We start from the raw sequence: 20,778 nt of genomic DNA on the forward strand, positions 1-20,778 counted from the left end.
TAAAGCTCTGAGTGGAGCAGTTTTTATAGCATAGTCACAAATCCATGGCCGACTGTATCCTGTCATGCCGAGAAAAGACAGCATTTGGCCCACCGCCTGCGGTTGAGGTGCCTTACTTACTACCTCTATTTGAGATGGGGCAATGCACTTTTTATCCCCACTCGACTGTCTGCCCAAGTACTCTACAGACTGCTGGCAGAACTGCAATTTGTTTTTACGGACCTTTGTGTCCCCCCCTTTGCTAATGCTGTGAGCACTGCAATGGAATCTTTTTGACATTGTTCTTTTGAAAAGCTACAGACAAGCAAATCATATGCATGTTGTAATACAGTGCTTGGCACGTTCAAATTAGCTAGGTCATATTGCTGACCTTCATAAGTGAATGCAAACAAATATTGAGAGTCTGGGTGTAGCGGTACACTGAAAAAGGCTGAACACAAATTGATAACTGTGTACCACTGTGTGTCGGATGGTATGTTTGAAAGCAATGTGTGTGAATCTGGCACATGTGGCGTCTCTGTTTCCACCACTGCATTAGCTGCTCTTCTGAGGAATTTGGTTTCTTGATTGGAAAAATGGGCGTGTTGCAGGGACTTCTAGTTTTGACCAGAACTCCGGCTTTTACCAAGCCTTCAATTGTGGGTTGGATACCGTCAATGGCATGCCGCTACAGAGGGTACTGCCTCTGGTATGGTAGGCTAGCATGTGGTTTTAGTGTGATGTGAATAGGTTGCGCTGATTTTATCAAGCCTACGTCTGTTTTATGTGCTGTCCATAGCTGTGGTGGAACTGTGCGTGTTCTTCTGTGACTGCCATCTGTGTGGGAGTAGTACCATCTACAAGTACCTTATCTGTGACTGCTTTATCACTTGTCTTAGTTGAGATTCTAATGTATTGTTTGTCATCTGAAATGTGGATGTATTTGTTCTTGTTGGGTAACCACTCTCGCACCTGCAGCGCACATCCGACCATTGGACCCAAATGATGAGACTCATAACCTTCTGCTATCATCAGTGTAACGTGTGGTGCAGAATTTGGCACCTGAAACCATCCTGCTAATTCTTCTGGGAGGCGGATGGCTGCCGCCACACCTTGAGGTGCTGAATACATGTCTTCACTAATGATCAGGCATGTTTTTTTTTTTTGTTTTTTTTTTGAGCACTGTGTCCCTGCATTCTTGACAATCTACATGAGTCTGGTCTGTGTCATACATGAGTGTGCAATGCAGTGGCAGAGTAGGACTATGTGCTGTGTCAAAATGTAACCTGACCCATGGTTCCCACTGAGTCCATGTCTGTTTAAGGTGCGGCTCTTCTGGTGTCAGTTGGAGGCAGTAGCCCAACGCCAATTGTGTCTCTGTGGCGTTCACAGGGCAGCTGTGGCATCATGCTTTGTGGAGGTTCCTCAGGGAAATCTAAATATAGTCCATCTTGAGCACACATGTTCTTAGCTTTGAGAGGGCACAATATATCTCTGCCTAGAAGATTCACTGGCGTATGAGCTGAGTAGAGTAGGAGTGCAAATATGACTTCTCCTGCGATAAGCATTGGAACGGGCTCTGTCAATGGTATGACTTGTGATTTCAAAGAGAAGCCTATGGTCTTGATGGATGACTTAGAGAGGGGGAGTTCAGAGCCCTCTTTTCCTAGGCATGAATAGGCAGCCCCTGTGTCCACCATAAAAGGATATGCTTGTTCGTGGGTGACAACAGGTACAGTTGGTTCGTCGTGTGGCTGTAATGAAATGACTGGTGACATTACTTCCCCCTCAGGCTTCTCCGGGCAGCCCTACCATGGGCACCCTGTCTCGTTTTCAGCAAATTTTCTGCTGGACCTTCCCATGGGTTGACCGAACAGTCTTTGTGTCGGTGGCCGGGCTGGTAACAACCCCAGCATAGCTGGTTAGATGCTGCAGGATTCACTCCTGGAAATCCTGTGTTCATTTCCTGGGAGCCTGATTGCTGATAGGGTGCGGCTCGCTGATAGGTTTGCTGTTGCGGTGGCTGGGGTCTTGGAGGAAAGCTCAGTCCCCCTCTCCATCCTCCTCGGCCTGCCGGTCCTCCCCTAGGTCCAACTCGACCCCGCCACCTCGGGGGCCTCTGGAGTGGTAATGAGTGGCACTGGATTGTCAGTGTTCTGCGTGTGGGGAGCGTCTTCTTTCATCTGCTCTTGGCCTTCGTATCTCTGGCCAAGGTCACTGTGAACCTTCCCTCCACTTGGCCTTCCATTGTTGTTGCTGCTCTTGCCTCCCCCACCGAGCGCAGTGGGTATTGTCCCGTCTCTGATGGTGATGTGTCTTGTGGGTATGGTGGTGGTGATGCTGGTAGGGGTGGGGCTATGGGTCTCACATCCATTAGTGCCCGTGGGTCCTGTGGATGCCTGCTGCACTCCCTTGGCTCGGTTAAATCTAGGCTCAAAACATATCTCTTCTAAAAAAATTTGTATTCTTCTGACATGATATTTTAATCTCCTACTCTGTGCTTATTTGTGCCTTGATTTATGTATTTATGTATGTTGCTGCTATGGCTTTGGTTTTTTTTGTTATTGTGTTTCCTCTGTATTTTTCATTTTCTATTTTTTATATGTTCAGCACTTTGGTCAATGTGAGTTGTTTTTTTATGTGCTTTATAAATAAAGTTGACTTGACTTGACTTAACTTGACTTGACTACTTGCAACATTCGCTTCCTACCCCCTGCTTGTCTAAACCACCCTAATACCTCCCTTTCCTTAACCTTATTGTTCTTTTTTTATAACTCACCTTAGTGTCTTTTGCCTCAATGTATTTAGTTCTGTATCCACCTCGTCGCAACATGCCAGGTTGAAGGTTCCATCCTTAGGCCAACAATTTTTTTTTTTTTCCCCCCAGATTTTTGATTTATTTATTTATTTTTGTTTTTCCTGATGTTCTTTTGTGCCATTTAGTCACCCAACGCTGGATTCAGTTTCTCCTACCTGGATGTTATGTCATCACTATCTCTATGGGTGTCAGACCCTTTTTTCCATCTTTCCTTGAAGCCTTGTTTCACTGTGCCAGCTCTTGGAATTTCTTGTTGCTCGTCTGTTTCTTTTGTGCTTATCAGTGCTAATAATGTCCTCTACTGTAACTGTAGTTTCTTTTTTTTTATTGTTATATTATTAATATGATTATTATTATTATTATTTCTTTTTCAAAGATTATATTCTAATTTATGTGACCTGTCTCCTAGGGGGGCTTTGGTTAAACAGCCAAATGTTCATGTCTCCCAAATCAACTTTTCTGGGCACAACAACAATCCACAGTCGTGGATTATGTGTCTCTCCTTCGTGACCTCGTATTCTCATCTGGTGTAGAGGGAGTGAAGCTACCGGCGCGTCCTTATGATTATCACACAAATTCTGCAGCAGCGGATTTAATGAGTAAGGAACCCACAGTCTGCGCAAAATCACTTCCCACGGGACACCTGGAAATAACTCTTTTACTCTCTTCAAGTTAACAAATTTGGTGACCTGCCAAAGTTTTTGTTTGATCTCCTGCTCGTCTTGCCAATGTTCTACCCCTTTACTGTCAAAGTATGTTCTTCTCCAGCCAAAAATGCGCTCTTATGCCCCTGAATTCTACTGGACCCTCAGTGACGCAATGACTCTCTGTTATAATCTCATCTCCCCCTTCATTTCCCTCTTCCATCTATTTCAGGTGTTCTGATGTGAGTTATGTATAACCTCACCTCTTAACCTGTCACTGGTGAAATTTATGTGTTTGCCTTATTACTCTCCCTATTTGTGTTATCTTTGGTCCACAATGTTGTACCAGTGAAGTCAGCCTAATTTGATTTCCCAATGTTGCAGCAGCGAGGCCTTATCAGACAGCCTAATGTGATCTCCCAATGTTGCAGCAGCGAGGCCTGTGTACTTGATTTATTTAACAGCTTAGTTTGATTCTCTCTATCTGCTCACCCCCTTCGCTGTCTATGTAGCTTCTTTCCAACCCAAAATGTGTTTTTTATGCCTCTAGTGTCCACTGAACCATCAGTCATGCAATATTCTTCGGCCCAAATTTCATTACTACTGCTGTCACCCTCTTCCATCCAACTCTTAACAGCTTGATCTCAACTTCTTTTTTCTTTATTTTATTACTTATTTTATTTATTATAAAACTATACATATAAACTAAAACTACTTATCATTTATAATTTATAATTTTATTACTTATTCTATTCATTTATGAGACTATACTTATCACTTATTTTATTTATCTATAAAATTAAATTAAAATAACAGATATTTCTTTTTTATTCTCCCCTTAACAGCCAACCAGTTTGTATGGAGTTCACCCGAGCAACTGGTTCAATCAGTGAAACATGTGGACTTTTTGTTGGCACCGTTAGGTTTCCAGTCCCCAGACAATTTGTTGACACCGTTAGGTTACCCTTGTCTGGTTTTGTTTCACTGAGACACTGTTAATAACTACCTCATGTAACAAAACTTTGAAACAAATCACATAAAACAAACACACAGATACCAGATTATGATAAAACATTCAGGCCTCAAAATGTCTTTTTTGTTTGTAATGACCTTTAACCCAATAGAGGTCAGAACCAAACTATCAAATTTTAACAAAGCTTTGTTTTTTGTATAAGCCCACTTCTGTTGGCTGTGTTCCTCACTCTATGCTGGCTGCATGCCTCACCCCCTCCTTTTGTGCTCTCTGTTTAGTCAGTCTCCCAATGATTTGTCAGTCTTTTTACAGTTACATTTTATTTAACACTTTACTGTATTTACAACACTTTATACAACGCTTCGTGCATTACTCTAAATAGATTATACTGTGTTTACTACAACTTACTTCTAAATATACTACAATGTATGTACAGCAACTTTATAGCTTACAGTTAGGTTTTTACAATTTTTACACTTTGATCGATCTGTTAACTGTTTTGACTTGTTTTTTGTCTTTTTTACTTTTCCTTTATCTCTTTGGTTGCAACATTTTAAGCGTTCTGCCCGTGTCAGACCTGTTCTGTCTACGGTGACTCCCCTCCTTCTTGGCTGGGAGGTCACTTTCTTCAAAACAGCGGTATCCACAGAAGCTTTTTTACTTTAGGCCTTTTCTTAATCTCTATTCCCTAAGCTCTCCGTCTAAGCTGTCCCAACGGTTGACTCACACACACCTGCCCCTACAGGCTTAAAGGTGTGCGTGGCAAGTCGCTAGCGGTATCCACGGATTCGCTTTTGAGTACCTCTGACTCTCTTATTTTTGCATTCCGCCCGAGCAGCCTATTGGTTGGCTCAACGCCCCTGCCTTTACAGATTTAAAGGATGCGTTTGTCAAGTCAATAGCGGTAACCACGGATATGCTTTTGAGTATCTCTGACTCTTTTCTTCTCTTATTGTGCACTTTTGTCTCTTTAAATACTTTAAATACTCTTAATACTTTAAATACTTTACTCTTACTACATTCCTCACTACATTTGTTACCATACATTCAGCACACATACGTTCACTCTTTCTTTTGCCTGCTTGGTTTCTCTAGCTCACTCCCCCACATTCCACACACACATACACACACTCACTCACTCACTCACTCACTCCCACATTCACTCTCCATGTTTATCTCTCTAACTTACACACACACACACACACACACACACACACACACACACACAATGTGTTGCACTAGATTCAGTTGTCTCCAGCAATATATCAGCTATGTTCCAATGTTGTGTTATTAGTTAGTAATTTTTACATCACATTTTAGGTTCTTTAGGAGAGGAATTTGTCAAATACCTCCGACCTGGGCGGCTCCCAACTGCACCTCAGACGCACCCGGTTTAGGCAGAAAAAAGGCTCTGCTTACCTTATCTGGTGGCCACCTGTACATCTGATGTGCAGCCAAGCGCCCCCCGATCTCAGGATCCGACCTCCTCGTCCTCCTGGCTGGCTCGCCAAATAATGTAGAAGCAAAAAAGTCAAGGTCCCGAGCCGGGCCAGTTAGCTCGCGACCTCGCTCTTCTCCTCTCAAACGGACTTTCTTTGTCTTCCATTAGATATCAAAAACTCAAATACTCAGAGGTCAAAAAATCACTGGAGACATGTAGAATCAGATGCAACTGAGTTTAATGTGCTCGCAGGCAACAAACACATCACAACCCAAATGAGCCAAGCTCCGGAGCAAGGCTGGAATTTCTTTGTTTGCGCTCGCTCTTTTATCGTAGAATTTCTGCTGAGTCATTTCTTTCCCTTAATCCTTCCCACTTGGCTCTGATCGTAACGATATCCCACCTCTGCTGAGTCACTTTTTCTCCACCATAATGGTGTCATATTTCTGCTGACTCAGCACTTTTTAGTCCTTTCCCCCTCTAGGGTCATTCTCAGGACAAGCTGTAATTCCCCTAATTTTCCACTAGTGTTTTCTGAACCCATCCTCATGCTATTTTTAGAAATGATTCACAGTGAGTCCTAGGTACTTCTCCACCACAATGCTTAAGTGCTCAATAAGTGTGTGTGTGTGTCATAAGAATACATGAAATATTAAACCAGTGTGTAATTTGTCAGTTGCACAGATTATATTGCTTCAACACATATCTTTTAAAGGTCAGCTAAAAGGTACAGTATATGTCTTCAGTAAATCAGTACATTACACTACATTCCCCCCTTTGGGGCTCCATAGTCCCATATAATATCTTAAATCACAGCAAGGGGGAGAAAATATATATATCCCCCCTTTGGGACTTCATAGTCCCATACCATTAAGATTTAGATTGGCTATTATCACACATGAATCATTTTCCAGTGATCAACATCAGTAGAGCTGCACATAAGTCATACTTCATTGATTATCAGCAGTATCTGTCACACATTTTGTCATCCGTAGGTATCACACACAATTCATGATTATCACCTCGAATAATTCGTATGTATATAGAGTATAAGAGCTAGCCTAATAATGTCTTTGTTTTTCTTGTTGCATGATTAATCATAATGACATTCTTATACAGTGGTTGTGACTACAGTTGTTACTGGTATTTTCTTCAGTGAATACATGATAACTTCACATATACCGGGTACAGTAAGCAAGGTACATAGTTATCTTTGCTGTTAATGCTGCCAAGTTACTGTCCGTCGGGCACATAGGCGGATGTACCAGTCATCCGCAGGCGCCGGTAGGACGCAACCTGATCCCCTCAGCATCTCAATCTTCCGTTGCAGCACGTGGTGGTTGACCAGTTGCCGCTGTAGGTCATCCCTAGCCTGGGCTCAAATGGGGGCTGGTCCTCTGACATGGCTGGGCGCTCTTGGTAGGCCAACCCTGGATTCTGCTGCTTTGGATACAGGGATCTCCACATGCTGGCCATGCTCTGCACCAATCTGTGTGTTAGAAAGGACATTGTTTAGTTCAATTCACTTTCCTCCTTTTCCTCCTAATTGCCCTGTGGTATAGATAACCTATATATGTTAATCAGTCGATTGTTAGTATGGGTTTGGTAACAGCAAGGTTTTTCCTGAATCTATTGCCAATTATTTGGTTATTTCTTACCCTGAATCGGCTCTCCCTCTCTCTCTCTATACAACCTCATATTCCCCTTCCAGGTTCCCCTTCATTGGCTCATATAAGTTTATATTGTCAGCCATATTCTCACATATGTCCGTATTGTCAATCATGGTTTCATATAAATCGTTGTTCAATCTTTTGGATGCATAGGATCTTACCCACGGTTGATCTAGTTTCCACAATTCGCCTTTCTCGGGGAGCTTTTCCTGCTGTTGTATCAGCATAATAAATTGTCCCGTGGCCGTTCTCATGGCCCTTCTTATCAGGATCTGTACTAGGGGAAGGACGCCGAGTCCAAATATTACTCCTATAGTCTGTAAGATTTTTCCAACAGAGAACTTTTCTAACCAATCAAGAATTGATGAGGTTTTTAGTGTTCCAATTGGAATGTTGTACTTGTTGGTCTCTGTCTACATACGTATGTAAACTTGAGTCAAGTTACCATCTTCACCTGTTTCTGAGCTGCTGCTTTCTTCTCCCTGCTCTCTTTCTGTCTCTGCTCTCTCTCCTCTCTCTGCTCCCCCTGCGCTTGGGCCCTCATCCTCAGCCCTGTGGCTAGCAGGTGGCGACTGAGGATGGGGTGTTTTCCTCTGAGGTGCTCTCTGTCGACACCCTCTCTGGGTTGTTAGCTCTGCAGCAGTGGTTAAGATGGAACCAAACGTTCTTACCTTCAACTTTCAAGGCAGTTGGTGTAGCTAATATGACCTTGTATGGACCTTCTCTGCGTGGCTGGTCCCACTTCCTTTTGAACACCTTGACGTACACCCACTCTCCAGGAAGTATGCGTTGAAGGTCTTCTGGGATTTCGACCCTTCTGTCCTCTGTGGTGCCTTTCACCTGCTGGGAGATAGCCCTATGGATACAGGTTAGACTTCGTAAATAGTCAAACATTTCATTTTGCAGTTGCTCCAATGGGGGCCCTTCATAGGGACCCCTCAAATATGGTATTGGCATGGGTGAACCCGTAAGCATTTCATGTGGTGTTAGATGCGTGATTCTGTTAGCTTGTGAGCGCATTGACATTAGTGCAAGCGGTAAAGCATCCACCCAGCTAAGCTTGTCCCCACTATCTACTACTATTGTTGCTATTTTGGTTTTTAAAATACCATTTGCTCTTTCTACAGCTCCCTGTGATTGGGGATTGTAAACGCAGCCAAATTTTTGTTTGATCCCTAGTTGTTTCAGTGTCTCTTGTATGACGTTAGACACAAAATGACTACCATTGTCTGATGATATTGTATCTTTTTACCCATAGACGTTTTTCAGCCTCAGTAACTCTGTTTTGAGCTGCTATGAGGGAGGGCATGGTTGTGAGGGGTTCACAGTCTTGTATGGTTAGTAAGGGTGTCATTACTGCCCCTATTGCTGCCTGTTCATCTGCAAGGTTATTGCCTTTGGCTATCAATGTATCAGTGTTTTGGTGGGCTGGACATTTAATTACTGCTAGAGCTGTGGGAAGGAACATGGCTTCTATCAGGTCGAGGATGGCAGCTCCATGTGTTACAGGAGTGCCGTCAGCTCTGCGAATCCTCTTTGTTTCCATATGTTAGCATGGACGTGGCACACACCATAGGTGTATGCTGAGTCTGTGTATACATTTAGTGATTGTCCCTCTGCCAATTTACATGCTGCTGTTAAAGCTTTTATCTCTGCAAGTTGGGCTGAGCATGGCTGAGCAAGTTTACGTGATTGTAGTGTCTCAATGGTGTGGTCATTGTTGTGAAGTTGAACAATCCCGTAGCCTGCATGGCTACCAGTAGCGTCACGAAAACATGAGCCATCTACAAGCAATGTGAGATCAGCTGGGATTGGTTGATTGTGCAAATCTTCACATAAATTTCTCTGTGTCATGAATGCAATCATGTGACTTACCATCTGTTGGCAGCACCAGTTTAGTGGCGGGGTTGATGGTGGAACAGCGCTGAATGTTAAATTCAGGGGCTGATAGGATTACCTCATAGCCCGTACGCCTGGCCTGTGGGCATGTCTTGCATCAGGACGGCACATGCAAAGCCTGATCTTTCTGCTACCTAGAGATGAAAAGGTTTAGCATAGTTAGGAGTCCCTAACGCTGGAGCTGACTGCATGTCTATTTTTTAGATTTGGAACACACCCTCAGCTTCCTCTGTCCATGTCAATTGTGCTGTGTTGTTTGTCTGTCCTACTGCCCTTAGTAAAGCTCTGAGTGGAGCAGTTTTTATAGCATAGTCACAAATCCATGGCCGACTGTATCCTGTCATGCCGAGAAAAGACAGCATTTGGCCCACCGCCTGCGGTTGAGGTGCCTTACTTACTACCTCTATTTGAGATGGGGCAATGCACTTTTTATCCCCACTCGACTGTCTGCCCAAGTACTCTACAGACTGCTGGCAGAACTGCAATTTGTTTTTACGGACCTTTGTGTCCCCCCCTTTGCTAATGCTGTGAGCACTGCAATGGAATCTTTTTGACATTGTTCTTTTGAAAAGCTACAGACAAGCAAATCATATGCATGTTGTAATACAGTGCTTGGCACGTTCAAATTAGCTAGGTCATATTGCTGACCTTCATAAGTGAATGCAAACAAATATTGAGAGTCTGGGTGTAGCGGTACACTGAAAAAGGCTGAACACAAATTGATAACTGTGTACCACTGTGTGTCGGATGGTATGTTTGAAAGCAATGTGTGTGAATCTGGCACATGTGGCGTCTCTGTTTCCACCACTGCATTAGCTGCTCTTCTGAGGAATTTGGTTTCTTGATTGGAAAAATGGGCGTGTTGCAGGGACTTCTAGTTTTGACCAGAACTCCGGCTTTTACCAAGCCTTCAATTGTGGGTTGGATACCGTCAATGGCATGCCGCTACAGAGGGTACTGCCTCTGGTATGGTAGGCTAGCATGTGGTTTTAGTGTGATGTGAATAGGTTGCGCTGATTTTATCAAGCCTACGTCTGTTTTATGTGCTGTCCATAGCTGTGGTGGAACTGTGCGTGTTCTTCTGTGACTGCCATCTGTGTGGGAGTAGTACCATCTACAAGTACCTTATCTGTGACTGCTTTATCACTTGTCTTAGTTGAGATTCTAATGTATTGTTTGTCATCTGAAATGTGGATGTATTTGTTCTTGTTGGGTAACCACTCTCGCACCTGCAGCGCACATCCGACCATTGGACCCAAATGATGAGACTCATAACCTTCTGCTATCATCAGTGTAACGTGTGGTGCAGAATTTGGCACCTGAAACCATCCTGCTAATTCTTCTGGGAGGCGGACGGCTGCCGCCACACCTTGAGGTGCTGAATACATGTCTTCACTAATGATCAGGCATGTTTTTTTTTTTTGTTTTTTTTTTGAGCACTGTGTCCCTGCATTCTTGACAATCTACATGAGTCTGGTCTGTGTCATACATGAGTGTGCAATGCAGTGGCAGAGTAGGACTATGTGCTGTGTCAAAATGTAACCTGACCCATGGTTCCCACTGAGTCCATGTCTGTTTAAGGTGCGGCTCTTCTGGTGTCAGTTGGAGGCAGTAGCCCAACGCCAATTGTGTCTCTGTGGCGTTCACAGGGCAGCTGTGGCATCATGCTTTGTGGAGGTTCCTCAGGGAAATCTAAATATAGTCCATCTTGAGCACACATGTTCTTAGCTTTGAGAGGGCACAATATATCTCTGCCTAGAAGATTCACTGGCGTATGAGCTGAGTGGAGTAGGAGTGCAAATATGACTTTTCCTGCGATAAGCATTGGAACGGGCTCTGTCAATGGTATGACTTGTGATTTCAAAGAGAAGCCTATGGTCTTGATGGATGACTTAGAGAGGGGGAGTTCAGAGCCCTCTTTTCCTAGGCATGAATAGGCAGCCCCTGTGTCCACCATAAAAGGATATGCTTGTTCGTGGGTGACAACAGGTACAGTTGGTTCGTCGTGTGGCTGTAATGAAATGACTGGTGACATTACTTCCCCCTCAGGCTTCTCCGGGCAGCCCTACCATGGGCACCCTGTCTCGTTTTCAGCAAATTTTCTGCTGGACCTTCCCATGGGTTGACCGAACAGTCTTTGTGTCGGTGGCCGGGCTGGTAACAACCCCAGCATAGCTGGTTAGATGCTGCAGGATTCACTCCTGGAAATCCTGTGTTCATTTCCTGGGAGCCTGATTGCTGATAGGGTGCGGCTCGCTGATAGGTTTGCTGTTGCGGTGGCTGGGGTCTTGGAGGAAAGCTCAGTCCCCCTCTCCATCCTCCTCGGCCTGCCGGTCCTCCCCTAGGTCCAACTCGACCCCGCCACCTCGGGGGCCTCTGGAGTGGTAATGAGTGGCACTGGATTGTCAGTGTTCTGCGTGTGGGGAGCGTCTTCTTTCATCTGCTCTTGGCCTTCGTATCTCTGGCCAAGGTCACTGTGAACCTTCCCTCCACTTGGCCTTCCATTGTTGTTGCTGCTCTTGCCTCCCCCACCGAGCGCAGTGGGTATTGTCCCGTCTCTGATGGTGATGTGTCTTGTGGGTATGGTGGTGGTGATGCTGGTAGGGGTGGGGCTATGGGTCTCACATCCATTAGTGCCCGTGGGTCCTGTGGATGCCTGCTGCACTCCCTTGGCTCGGTTAAATCTAGGCTCAAAACATATCTCTTCTAAAAAAATTTGTATTCTTCTGACATGATATTTTAATCTCCTACTCTGTGCTTATTTGTGCCTTGATTTATGTATTTATGTATGTTGCTGCTATGGCTTTGTTTTTTTTTGTTATTGTGTTTCCTCTGTATTTTTCATTTTCTATTTTTTATATGTTCAGCAGTTTGGTCAATGTGAGTTGTTTTTTTATGTGCTTTATAAATAAAGTTGACTTGACTTGACTTAACTTGACTTGACTACTTGCAACATTCGCTTCCTACCCCCTGCTTGTCTAAACCACCCTAATACCTCCCTTTCCTTAACCTTATTGTTCTTTTTTTATAACTCACCTTAGTGTCTTTTGCCTCAATGTATTTAGTTCTGTATCCACCTCGTCGCAACATGCCAGGTTGAAGGTTCCATCCTTAGGCCAACAATTTTTTTTTTTTCCCCCCCAGATTTTTGATTTATTTATTTATTTTTGTTTTTCCTGATGTTCTTTTGTGCCATTTAGTCACCCAACGCTGGATTCAGTTTCTCCTACCTGGATGTTATGTCATCACTATCTCTATGGGTGTCAGACCCTTTTTTCCATCTTTCCTTGAAGCCTTGTTTCACTGTGCCAGCTCTTGGAATTTCTTGTTGCTCGTCTGTTTCTTTTGTGCTTATCAGTGCTAATAATGTCCTCTACTGTAACTGTAGTTTCTTTTTTTTTATTGTTATATTATTAATATGATTATTATTATTATTATTTCTTTTTCAAAGATTATATTCTAATTTATGTGACCTGTCTCCTAGGGGGGCTTTGGTTAAACAGCCAAATGTTCATGTCTCCCAAATCAACTTTTCTGGGCACAACAACAATCCACAGTCGTGGATTATGTGTCTCTCCTTCGTGACCTCGTATTCTCATCTGGTGTAGAGGGAGTGAAGCTACCGGCGCGTCCTTATGATTATCACACAAATTCTGCAGCAGCGGATTTAATGAGTAAGGAACCCACAGTCTGCGCAAAATCACTTCCCACGGGACACCTGGAAATAACTCTTTTACTCTCTTCAAGTTAACAAATTTGGTGACCTGCCAAAGTTTTTGTTTGATCTCCTGCTCGTCTTGCCAATGTTCTACCCCTTTACTGTCAAAGTATGTTCTTCTCCAGCCAAAAATGCGCTCTTATGCCCCTGAATTCTACTGGACCCTCAGTGACGCAATGACTCTCTGTTATAATCTCATCTCCCCCTTCATTTCCCTCTTCCATCTATTTCAGGTGTTCTGATGTGAGTTATGTATAACCTCACCTCTTAACCTGTCACTGGTGAAATTTATGTGTTTGCCTTATTACTCTCCCTATTTGTGTTATCTTTGGTCCACAATGTTGTACCAGTGAAGTCAGCCTAATTTGATTTCCCAATGTTGCAGCAGCGAGGCCTTATCAGACAGCCTAATGTGATCTCCCAATGTTGCAGCAGCGAGGCCTGTGTACTTGATTTATTTAACAGCTTAGTTTGATTCTCTCTATCTGCTCACCCCCTTCGCTGTCTATGTAGCTTCTTTCCAACCCAAAATGTGTTTTTTATGCCTCTAGTGTCCACTGAACCATCAGTCATGCAATATTCTTCGGCCCAAATTTCATTACTACTGCTGTCACCCTCTTCCATCCAACTCTTAACAGCTTGATCTCAACTTCTTTTTTCTTTATTTTATTACTTATTTTATTTATTATAAAACTATACATATAAACTAAAACTACTTATCATTTATAATTTATAATTTTATTACTTATTCTATTCATTTATGAGACTATACTTATCACTTATTTTATTTATCTATAAAATTAAATTAAAATAACAGATATTTCTTTTTTATTCTCCCCTTAACAGCCAACCAGTTTGTATGGAGTTCACCCGAGCAACTGGTTCAGTCAGTGAAACATGTGGACTTTTTGTTGGCACCGTTAGGTTTCCAGTCCCCAGACAATTTGTTGACACCGTTAGGTTACCCTTGTCTGGTTTTGTTTCACTGAGACACTGTTAATAACTACCTCATGTAACAAAACTTTGAAACAAATCACATAAAACAAACACACAGATACCAGATTATGATAAAACATTCAGGCCTCAAAATGTCTTTTTTGTTTGTAATGACCTTTAACCCAATAGAGGTCAGAACCAAACTATCAAATTTTAACAAAGCTTTGTTTTTTGTATAAGCCCACTTCTGTTGGCTGTGTTCCTCACTCTATGCTGGCTGCATGCCTCACCCCCTCCTTTTGTGCTCTCTGTTTAGTCAGTCTCCCAATGATTTGTCAGTCTTTTTACAGTTACATTTTATTTAACACTTTACTGTATTTACAACACTTTATACAACGCTTCGTGCATTACTCTAAATAGATTATACTGTGTTTACTACAACTTACTTCTAAATATACTACAATGTATGTACAGCAACTTTATAGCTTACAGTTAGGTTTTTACAATTTTTACACTTTGATCGATCTGTTAACTGTTTTGACTTGTTTTTTGTCTTTTTTACTTTTCCTTTATCTCTTTGGTTGCAACATTTTAAGCGTTCTGCCCGTGTCAGACCTGTTCTGTCTACGGTGACTCCCCTCCTTCTTGGCTGGGAGGTCACTTTCTTCAAAACAGCGGTATCCACAGAAGCTTTTTTACTTTAGGCCTTTTCTTAATCTCTATTCCCTAAGCTCTCCGTCTAAGCTGTCCCAACGGTTGACTCACACACACCTGCCCCTACAGGCTTAAAGGTGTGCGTGGCAAGTCGCTAGCGGTATCCACGGATTCGCTTTTGAGTACCTCTGACTCTCTTATTTTTGCATTCCGCCCGAGCAGCCTATTGGTTGGCTCAACGCCCCTGCCTTTACAGATTTAAAGGATGCGTTTGTCAAGTCAATAGCGGTAACCACGGATATGCTTTTGAGTATCTCTGACTCTTTTCTTCTCTTATTGTGCACTTTTGTCTCTTTAAATACTTTAAATACTCTTAATACTTTAAATACTTTACTCTTACTACATTCCTCACTACATTTGTTACCATACATTCAGCACACACACGTTCACTCTTTCTTTTGCCTGCTTGGTTTCTCTAGCTCACTCCCCCACATTCCACACACACATACACACACTCACTCACTCACTCACTCACTCCCACATTCACTCTCCATGTTTATCTCTCTAACTTACACACACACACACACACACACACACACACACAATGTGTTGCACTAGATTCAGTTGTCTCCAGCAATATATCAGCTATGTTCCAATGTTGTGTTATTAGTTAGTAATTTTTACATCACATTTTAGGTTCTTTAGGAGAGGAATTTGTCAAATACCTCCGACCTGGGCGGCTCCCAACTGCACCTCAGACGCACCCGGTTTAGGCAGAAAAAAGGCTCTGCTTACCTTATCTGGTGGCCACCTGTACATCTGATGTGCAGCCAAGCGCCCCCCGATCTCAGGATCCGACCTCCTCGTCCTCCTGGCTGGCTCGCCAAATAATGTAGAAGCAAAAAAGTCAAGGTCCCGAGCCGGGCCAGTTAGCTCGCGACCTCGCTCTTCTCCTCTCAAACGGACTTTCTTTGTCTTCCATTAGATATCAAAAACTCAAATACTCAGAGGTCAAAAAATCACTGGAGACATGTAGAATCAGATGCAACTGAGTTTAATGTGCTCGCAGGCAACAAACACATCACAACCCAAATGAGCCAAGCTCCGGAGCAAGGCTGGAATTTCTTTGTTTGCGCTCGCTCTTTTATCGTAGAATTTCTGCTGAGTCATTTCTTTCCCTTAATCCTTCCCACTTGGCTCTGATCGTAACGATATCCCACCTCTGCTGAGTCACTTTTTCTCCACCATAATGGTGTCATATTTCTGCTGACTCAGCACTTTTTAGTCCTTTCCCCCTCTAGGGTCATTCTCAGGACAAGCTGTAATTCCCCTAATTTTCCACTAGTGTTTTCTGAACCCATCCTCATGCTATTTTTAGAAATGATTCACAGTGAGTCCTAGGTACTTCTCCACCACAATGCTTAAGTGCTCAATAAGTGTGTGTGTGTGTCATAAGAATACATGAAATATTAAACCAGTGTGTAATTTGTCAGTTGCACAGATTATATTGCTTCAACACATATCTTTTAAAGGTCAGCTAAAAGGTACAGTATATGTCTTCAGTAAATCAGTACATTACACTACACACTCCAGCTTCCTCCAACAGTCCAAAGACATGCAGATTGGGGACTAGGTTAATTGATAACTCTAAATTGTCCGTAGGTGTGAATGTGAGTGTGAATGGTTGTTTGTCTCTATGTGTCAGCCCTGCGATAGTCTGGCGACCTGTCCAGGGTGTACCCTGCCTCTTGCCCGATGTCAGCTGGGATAGGCTCCAGCCCCCCCGCGACCCTCAAGAGGATGAAGCGGTTAGAAGATGAATGAACATACACACTGGTGTTAGAGATGACAGGAGGGCTCTGATCCAAATTTCCACTGGGAAAGCTCTTACCTACAGTACAGGCCAAAAGTTTGGACACACCTTCTCATTCAATGCGTTTTCTTTATTTTCACGACTATTTACATTGTAGATTCTCACTGAAGGCATCAAAACTATGAATGAACACATGTGGAGTTATGTACTTAACAAAAAAAGGTGAAATAACTGAAAACATGTTTTATATTCTGGTTTCTTCAAAATAGCCACCCTTTGCTCTGATTACTGCTTTGCACACTCTTGGCATTCTCTCGATGAGCTTCAAGAGGTAGTCACCTGAAATGGTTTCCACTTCACAGGTGTGCCTTATCAGGGTTAATTAGTGGAATTTCTTGCTTTATCAATGGGGTTGGGACCATCAGTTGTGTTGTGCAGAAGTCAGGTTAATACACAGCCGACAGCCCTATTGGACAACTGTTAAAATTCATATTATGGCAAGAACCAATCAGCTAACTAAAGAAAAACCAGTGGCCATCATTACTTTAAGAAATGAAGGTCAGTCAGTCCGGAAAATTGCAAAAACTTTAAATGTGTCCCCAAGTGGAGTCGCAAAAACCATCAAGCGCTACAACGAAACTGGCACACATGAGGACCAACCCAGGAAAGGAAGACCAAGAGTCACCTCTGCTTCTGAGGATAAGTTCATCCGAGTCACCAGCCTCAGAAATCGCAAGTTAGCAGCAGCTCAGATCAGAGACCAGATGAATGCCACACAGAGTTCTAGCAGCAGACCCATCTCTAGAACAACTGTTAAGAGGAGACTGCGCCAATCAGGCCTTCATGGTCAAATAGCTGCTAGGAAACCACTGCTAAGGAGAGGCAACAAGCAGAAGAGATTTGTTTGGGCCAAGAAACACAAGGAATGGACATTAGACCAGTGGAAATCTGTGCTTTGGTCTGATGAGTCCAAATTTGAGATCTTTGGTTCCAACCGCCGTGTCTTTGTGAGATGCAGAAAAGGTGAACGGATGGATTCCACATGCCTGGTTCCCACTGTGAAGCATGGAGGAGGAGGTGTGATGGTGTGGGGGTGTTTTGCTGGTGACACTGTTGGGGATTTATTCAAAATTGAAGGCACACTGAACCAGCATGGCTACCACAGCATCCTGCAGCGACATGTCATCCCATCCAGTTTGCGTTTAGTTGGACGATCATTTATTTTTCAACAGGACAATGACCCCAAACACACCTCCAGGCTGTGTAAGGGCTATTTGACCAAGAAGGAGAGTGATGGAGTGCTGCGGCAGATGACCTGGCCTCCACAGTCACCGGACCTGAACCCAATCGAGATGGTTTGGGGTGAGCTGGACCGCAGAGTGAAGGCAAAGGGGCCAACAAGTGCTAAACACCTCTGGGAACTCCTTCAAGACTGTTGGAAAACCATTTCAGGTGACTACCTCTTGAAGCTCATGGAGAGAATGCCAAGAGTGTGCAAAACAGTAATCAGAGCAAAGGGTGGTTATTTTGAAGAAACTAGAATATAAAACATGTTTTCAGTTATTTCACCTTTTTTTGTTAAGTACATAACTCCACATGTGTTCATTCATAGTTTTGATGCCTTCAGTGAGAATCTACAATGTAAATAGTCATGAAAATAAAGAAAACGCATTGAATGAGAAGGTGTGTCCAAACTTTTGGCCTGTACTGTATATATATAGCAAGGGCCTTGCTTTAGAGAGGTCGCCATCTTGCGCCGCCATGTATGTAAGGCAGACCGAGTGGACAATCCAGCCAGCCAGAGAATGCGTTTCACGTGTATAAATGAACCAACGAAGACAGCGGAAGGAAGGAAGAAGGAGGAGGAAACAGCAGAGAGTTTTAGTAGTTCGTCGATAGAGAGTAGTGAAAAGTTTTTTAGTCATATAGTTTGCGAATGGACCACACTTACCACGCAACAGGAGAGAATGAAACCAAACCGTCATCTGCAAGGAAAAGAAGACACAACTTCACTCCTTGTGATGCACTCTCTGCGGCGCTTTTCCTCCTGATGATATATCTCCCCAGCGATGGTAGCAGTAGCACCGAATCCCATTCTGTGCATTCAGTCTCTCTTCTCTGCCCGCTCAGCATCAAACACATGGAGTTCCTCATCTGTATGCTCCGGCTCAAACAGGTATGGCTCTGGGTCTGTGTCCACTACAAGAAACTCTTCAAAATCGCGTTCAAAGTCGTCCATTGCAGCTACTATAGTCCGGAGATATTGCTAGGCTAAATAAACAGCTGAGCTCTGTTTACAGGCTTCACTGTCAGTCAGTGTGCGGGCTGGAGATTGGTGGAGCAGAGAGGGGAGGGGGTCCCGACTCGGAATGGTAAACAAGTATGTGTGTAAAGTTATGAAGTGTGTGTGTTGCGCTAGAAGAGTCAGAGTTTGGGACGGAGTCTTTTACCCCCTGGAGTGTTACCAGAGTTTCTGGAGTGCTCAAATAAACTGGCCTTTTTTCCGAATGCTCCTCTGGTCTCCTGCTCGTGAGTGATTCATTACAATATCGTAACATGGTTTAGATTTCTAAATAAATATTCACCTCATCGCTAGATACACCTACTCCTGAAAAACTTGTGCGCAAGGCTTTTTGTCCCTACGAGGCCACCCTCATTTACCCGACGGGAGGGGTGAGCGAGTGAGCCCTGCAATCTAGAATTTGACCACTGATGTCAGTGTTTTCAACCCATTTTACACACTGGCCCTTTAATAGTTTTTATATACTATTATGCTTGCCTTGAAGCTTGGTAGAGCTTATGGTTACACAAAGCGTTTAATTATCCGATGTAATACAAGCACATGTAAATACTGCCCTCCAGTGGCCATAATCCGCAACATCTGATGCTATTATTTTTATTTTGAAAATACTTACCGGAAGTGTCCCTATTTAACTTTAACTTCATTGACTTTAACAATGACGACACAAGCACAGAGGTGTAGTAACACAGTGTCACCACTAGAGGGCAGTATATAGATAGGATTCCATTGCTCTGCCAGATATCAGTTCAACAAGTGTAAAGATTAAAATCTATGGTAGAAAGAGACAAATTAGTGATTTTTAACAGCAAAATGAGAGTAAGAAAAAGTAACTGGCAACTAAGGCTACAACTATAGGACCTTACTTGGCATTGTAACATGCCAGAAGTGATGTTTTTATTGTTTATTATATTATACTTTAATATATTATCATTATATTTCCTCCAGACTCGACTACTGTAACGCACTTCTCAGCGGGATTCCCAGCAAGAGCATACAGAAATTACAACACATTCAAAACAGCGCCGCTAGAATCCTGCTGAGAGTACGTAAATATGAGCACATCACACCCATTCTTCACTCACTACACTGGCTACCCATCTCCGCTCGGATCGACTACAAAGTCTCCCTCCTCACATTCCAGTGCATCCATGGCAATGCCCCCCAGTACCTCAAAGAACTCCTCACCCCCCAGACCTCAGCACGCTCACTCCGCTCCACCAACAGCCACAGACTTCTCCCCCCAAGTGATATATCTCCCCAACGATGACAGCAGTAGCACCGAATCCCATTCTGTGCATTCAGCCTCTCTTCTCGCCCGCTCAGCATCAAACACATGGAGTTCCTCATCTGTATGCTCCGGCTCAAACAGGTATGGCTCTGGGTCTGTGTCCGCTACAAGAAACTCTTCAAAATCGCGTTCAAAGTCGTCCATTGCAGCTACTATAGTCCAGAGATATTGCTAGGCTAAATAAACAGCTGAGCTCTGTTTACCGGCTACGCTGTCAGTCAGTGTGCGGGCTGGAGAGTGGTGGAGCAGAGAGGGGAGGGGGGTCCCCACTCGGAATGGTAAACGAGTATGTGTGTAAAGTTATGAAGTGTGTGTGTTGCGCTAGAAGAGTCAGAGTTTGGGACGGAGTCTTTTACCCCCTGGAGTGTTACCGGAGTTTCTGGAGTGCTCAAATAAACCCCATGGTTTAAGGACTAAGAGCCGCACACTGGGAGATCGAGCCTTCTGCTCCTCTGCTCCTCGACTGTGGAACACCCTCCCAGAACACCTGAGGGTTCCACAGTCAATTGATTGTTTTAAAAAGGGCCTTAAAACGTACCTTTTTAAAAAATCTTTTAATCTGTCATTTTTGCTCGTGTTACTTTGATAACTGCTTTTAACTCTTGTTTTAACTTATTTTTTCTTTTCTTGCTGTTGTAGCACT

At 43.4% G+C, this 20,778-nt stretch overlaps 1 protein-coding gene and 1 long non-coding RNA gene across 2 annotated transcripts in view; one reads left to right on the plus strand and one right to left on the minus strand.

Annotated features, from left to right (window-relative positions):
• LOC144458910 (leukocyte elastase inhibitor A-like) overlaps positions 1-20,778 on the plus strand; it is a 256,223-nt gene that overhangs the window by 123,345 nt on the left and 112,100 nt on the right.
• Positions 6,077-20,778, minus strand: part of LOC144458914 (uncharacterized) — a 58,400-nt gene continuing 43,698 nt past the window's right edge. Inside the window, exons 2-3 of the long non-coding RNA XR_013488264.1 lie at positions 8,197-10,653; positions 6,077-7,344 (exon numbers count right to left, since the gene is read on the minus strand). This is a non-coding gene — a long non-coding RNA (uncharacterized LOC144458914). The remainder of the gene's footprint in view (positions 7,345-8,196; positions 10,654-20,778) is intronic.

Source organism: Epinephelus lanceolatus, chromosome 20 (genome assembly GCF_041903045.1).
Source record: "Epinephelus lanceolatus isolate andai-2023 chromosome 20, ASM4190304v1, whole genome shotgun sequence".
Taxonomy (NCBI): Eukaryota; Metazoa; Chordata; class Actinopteri; order Perciformes; family Serranidae; genus Epinephelus; species Epinephelus lanceolatus.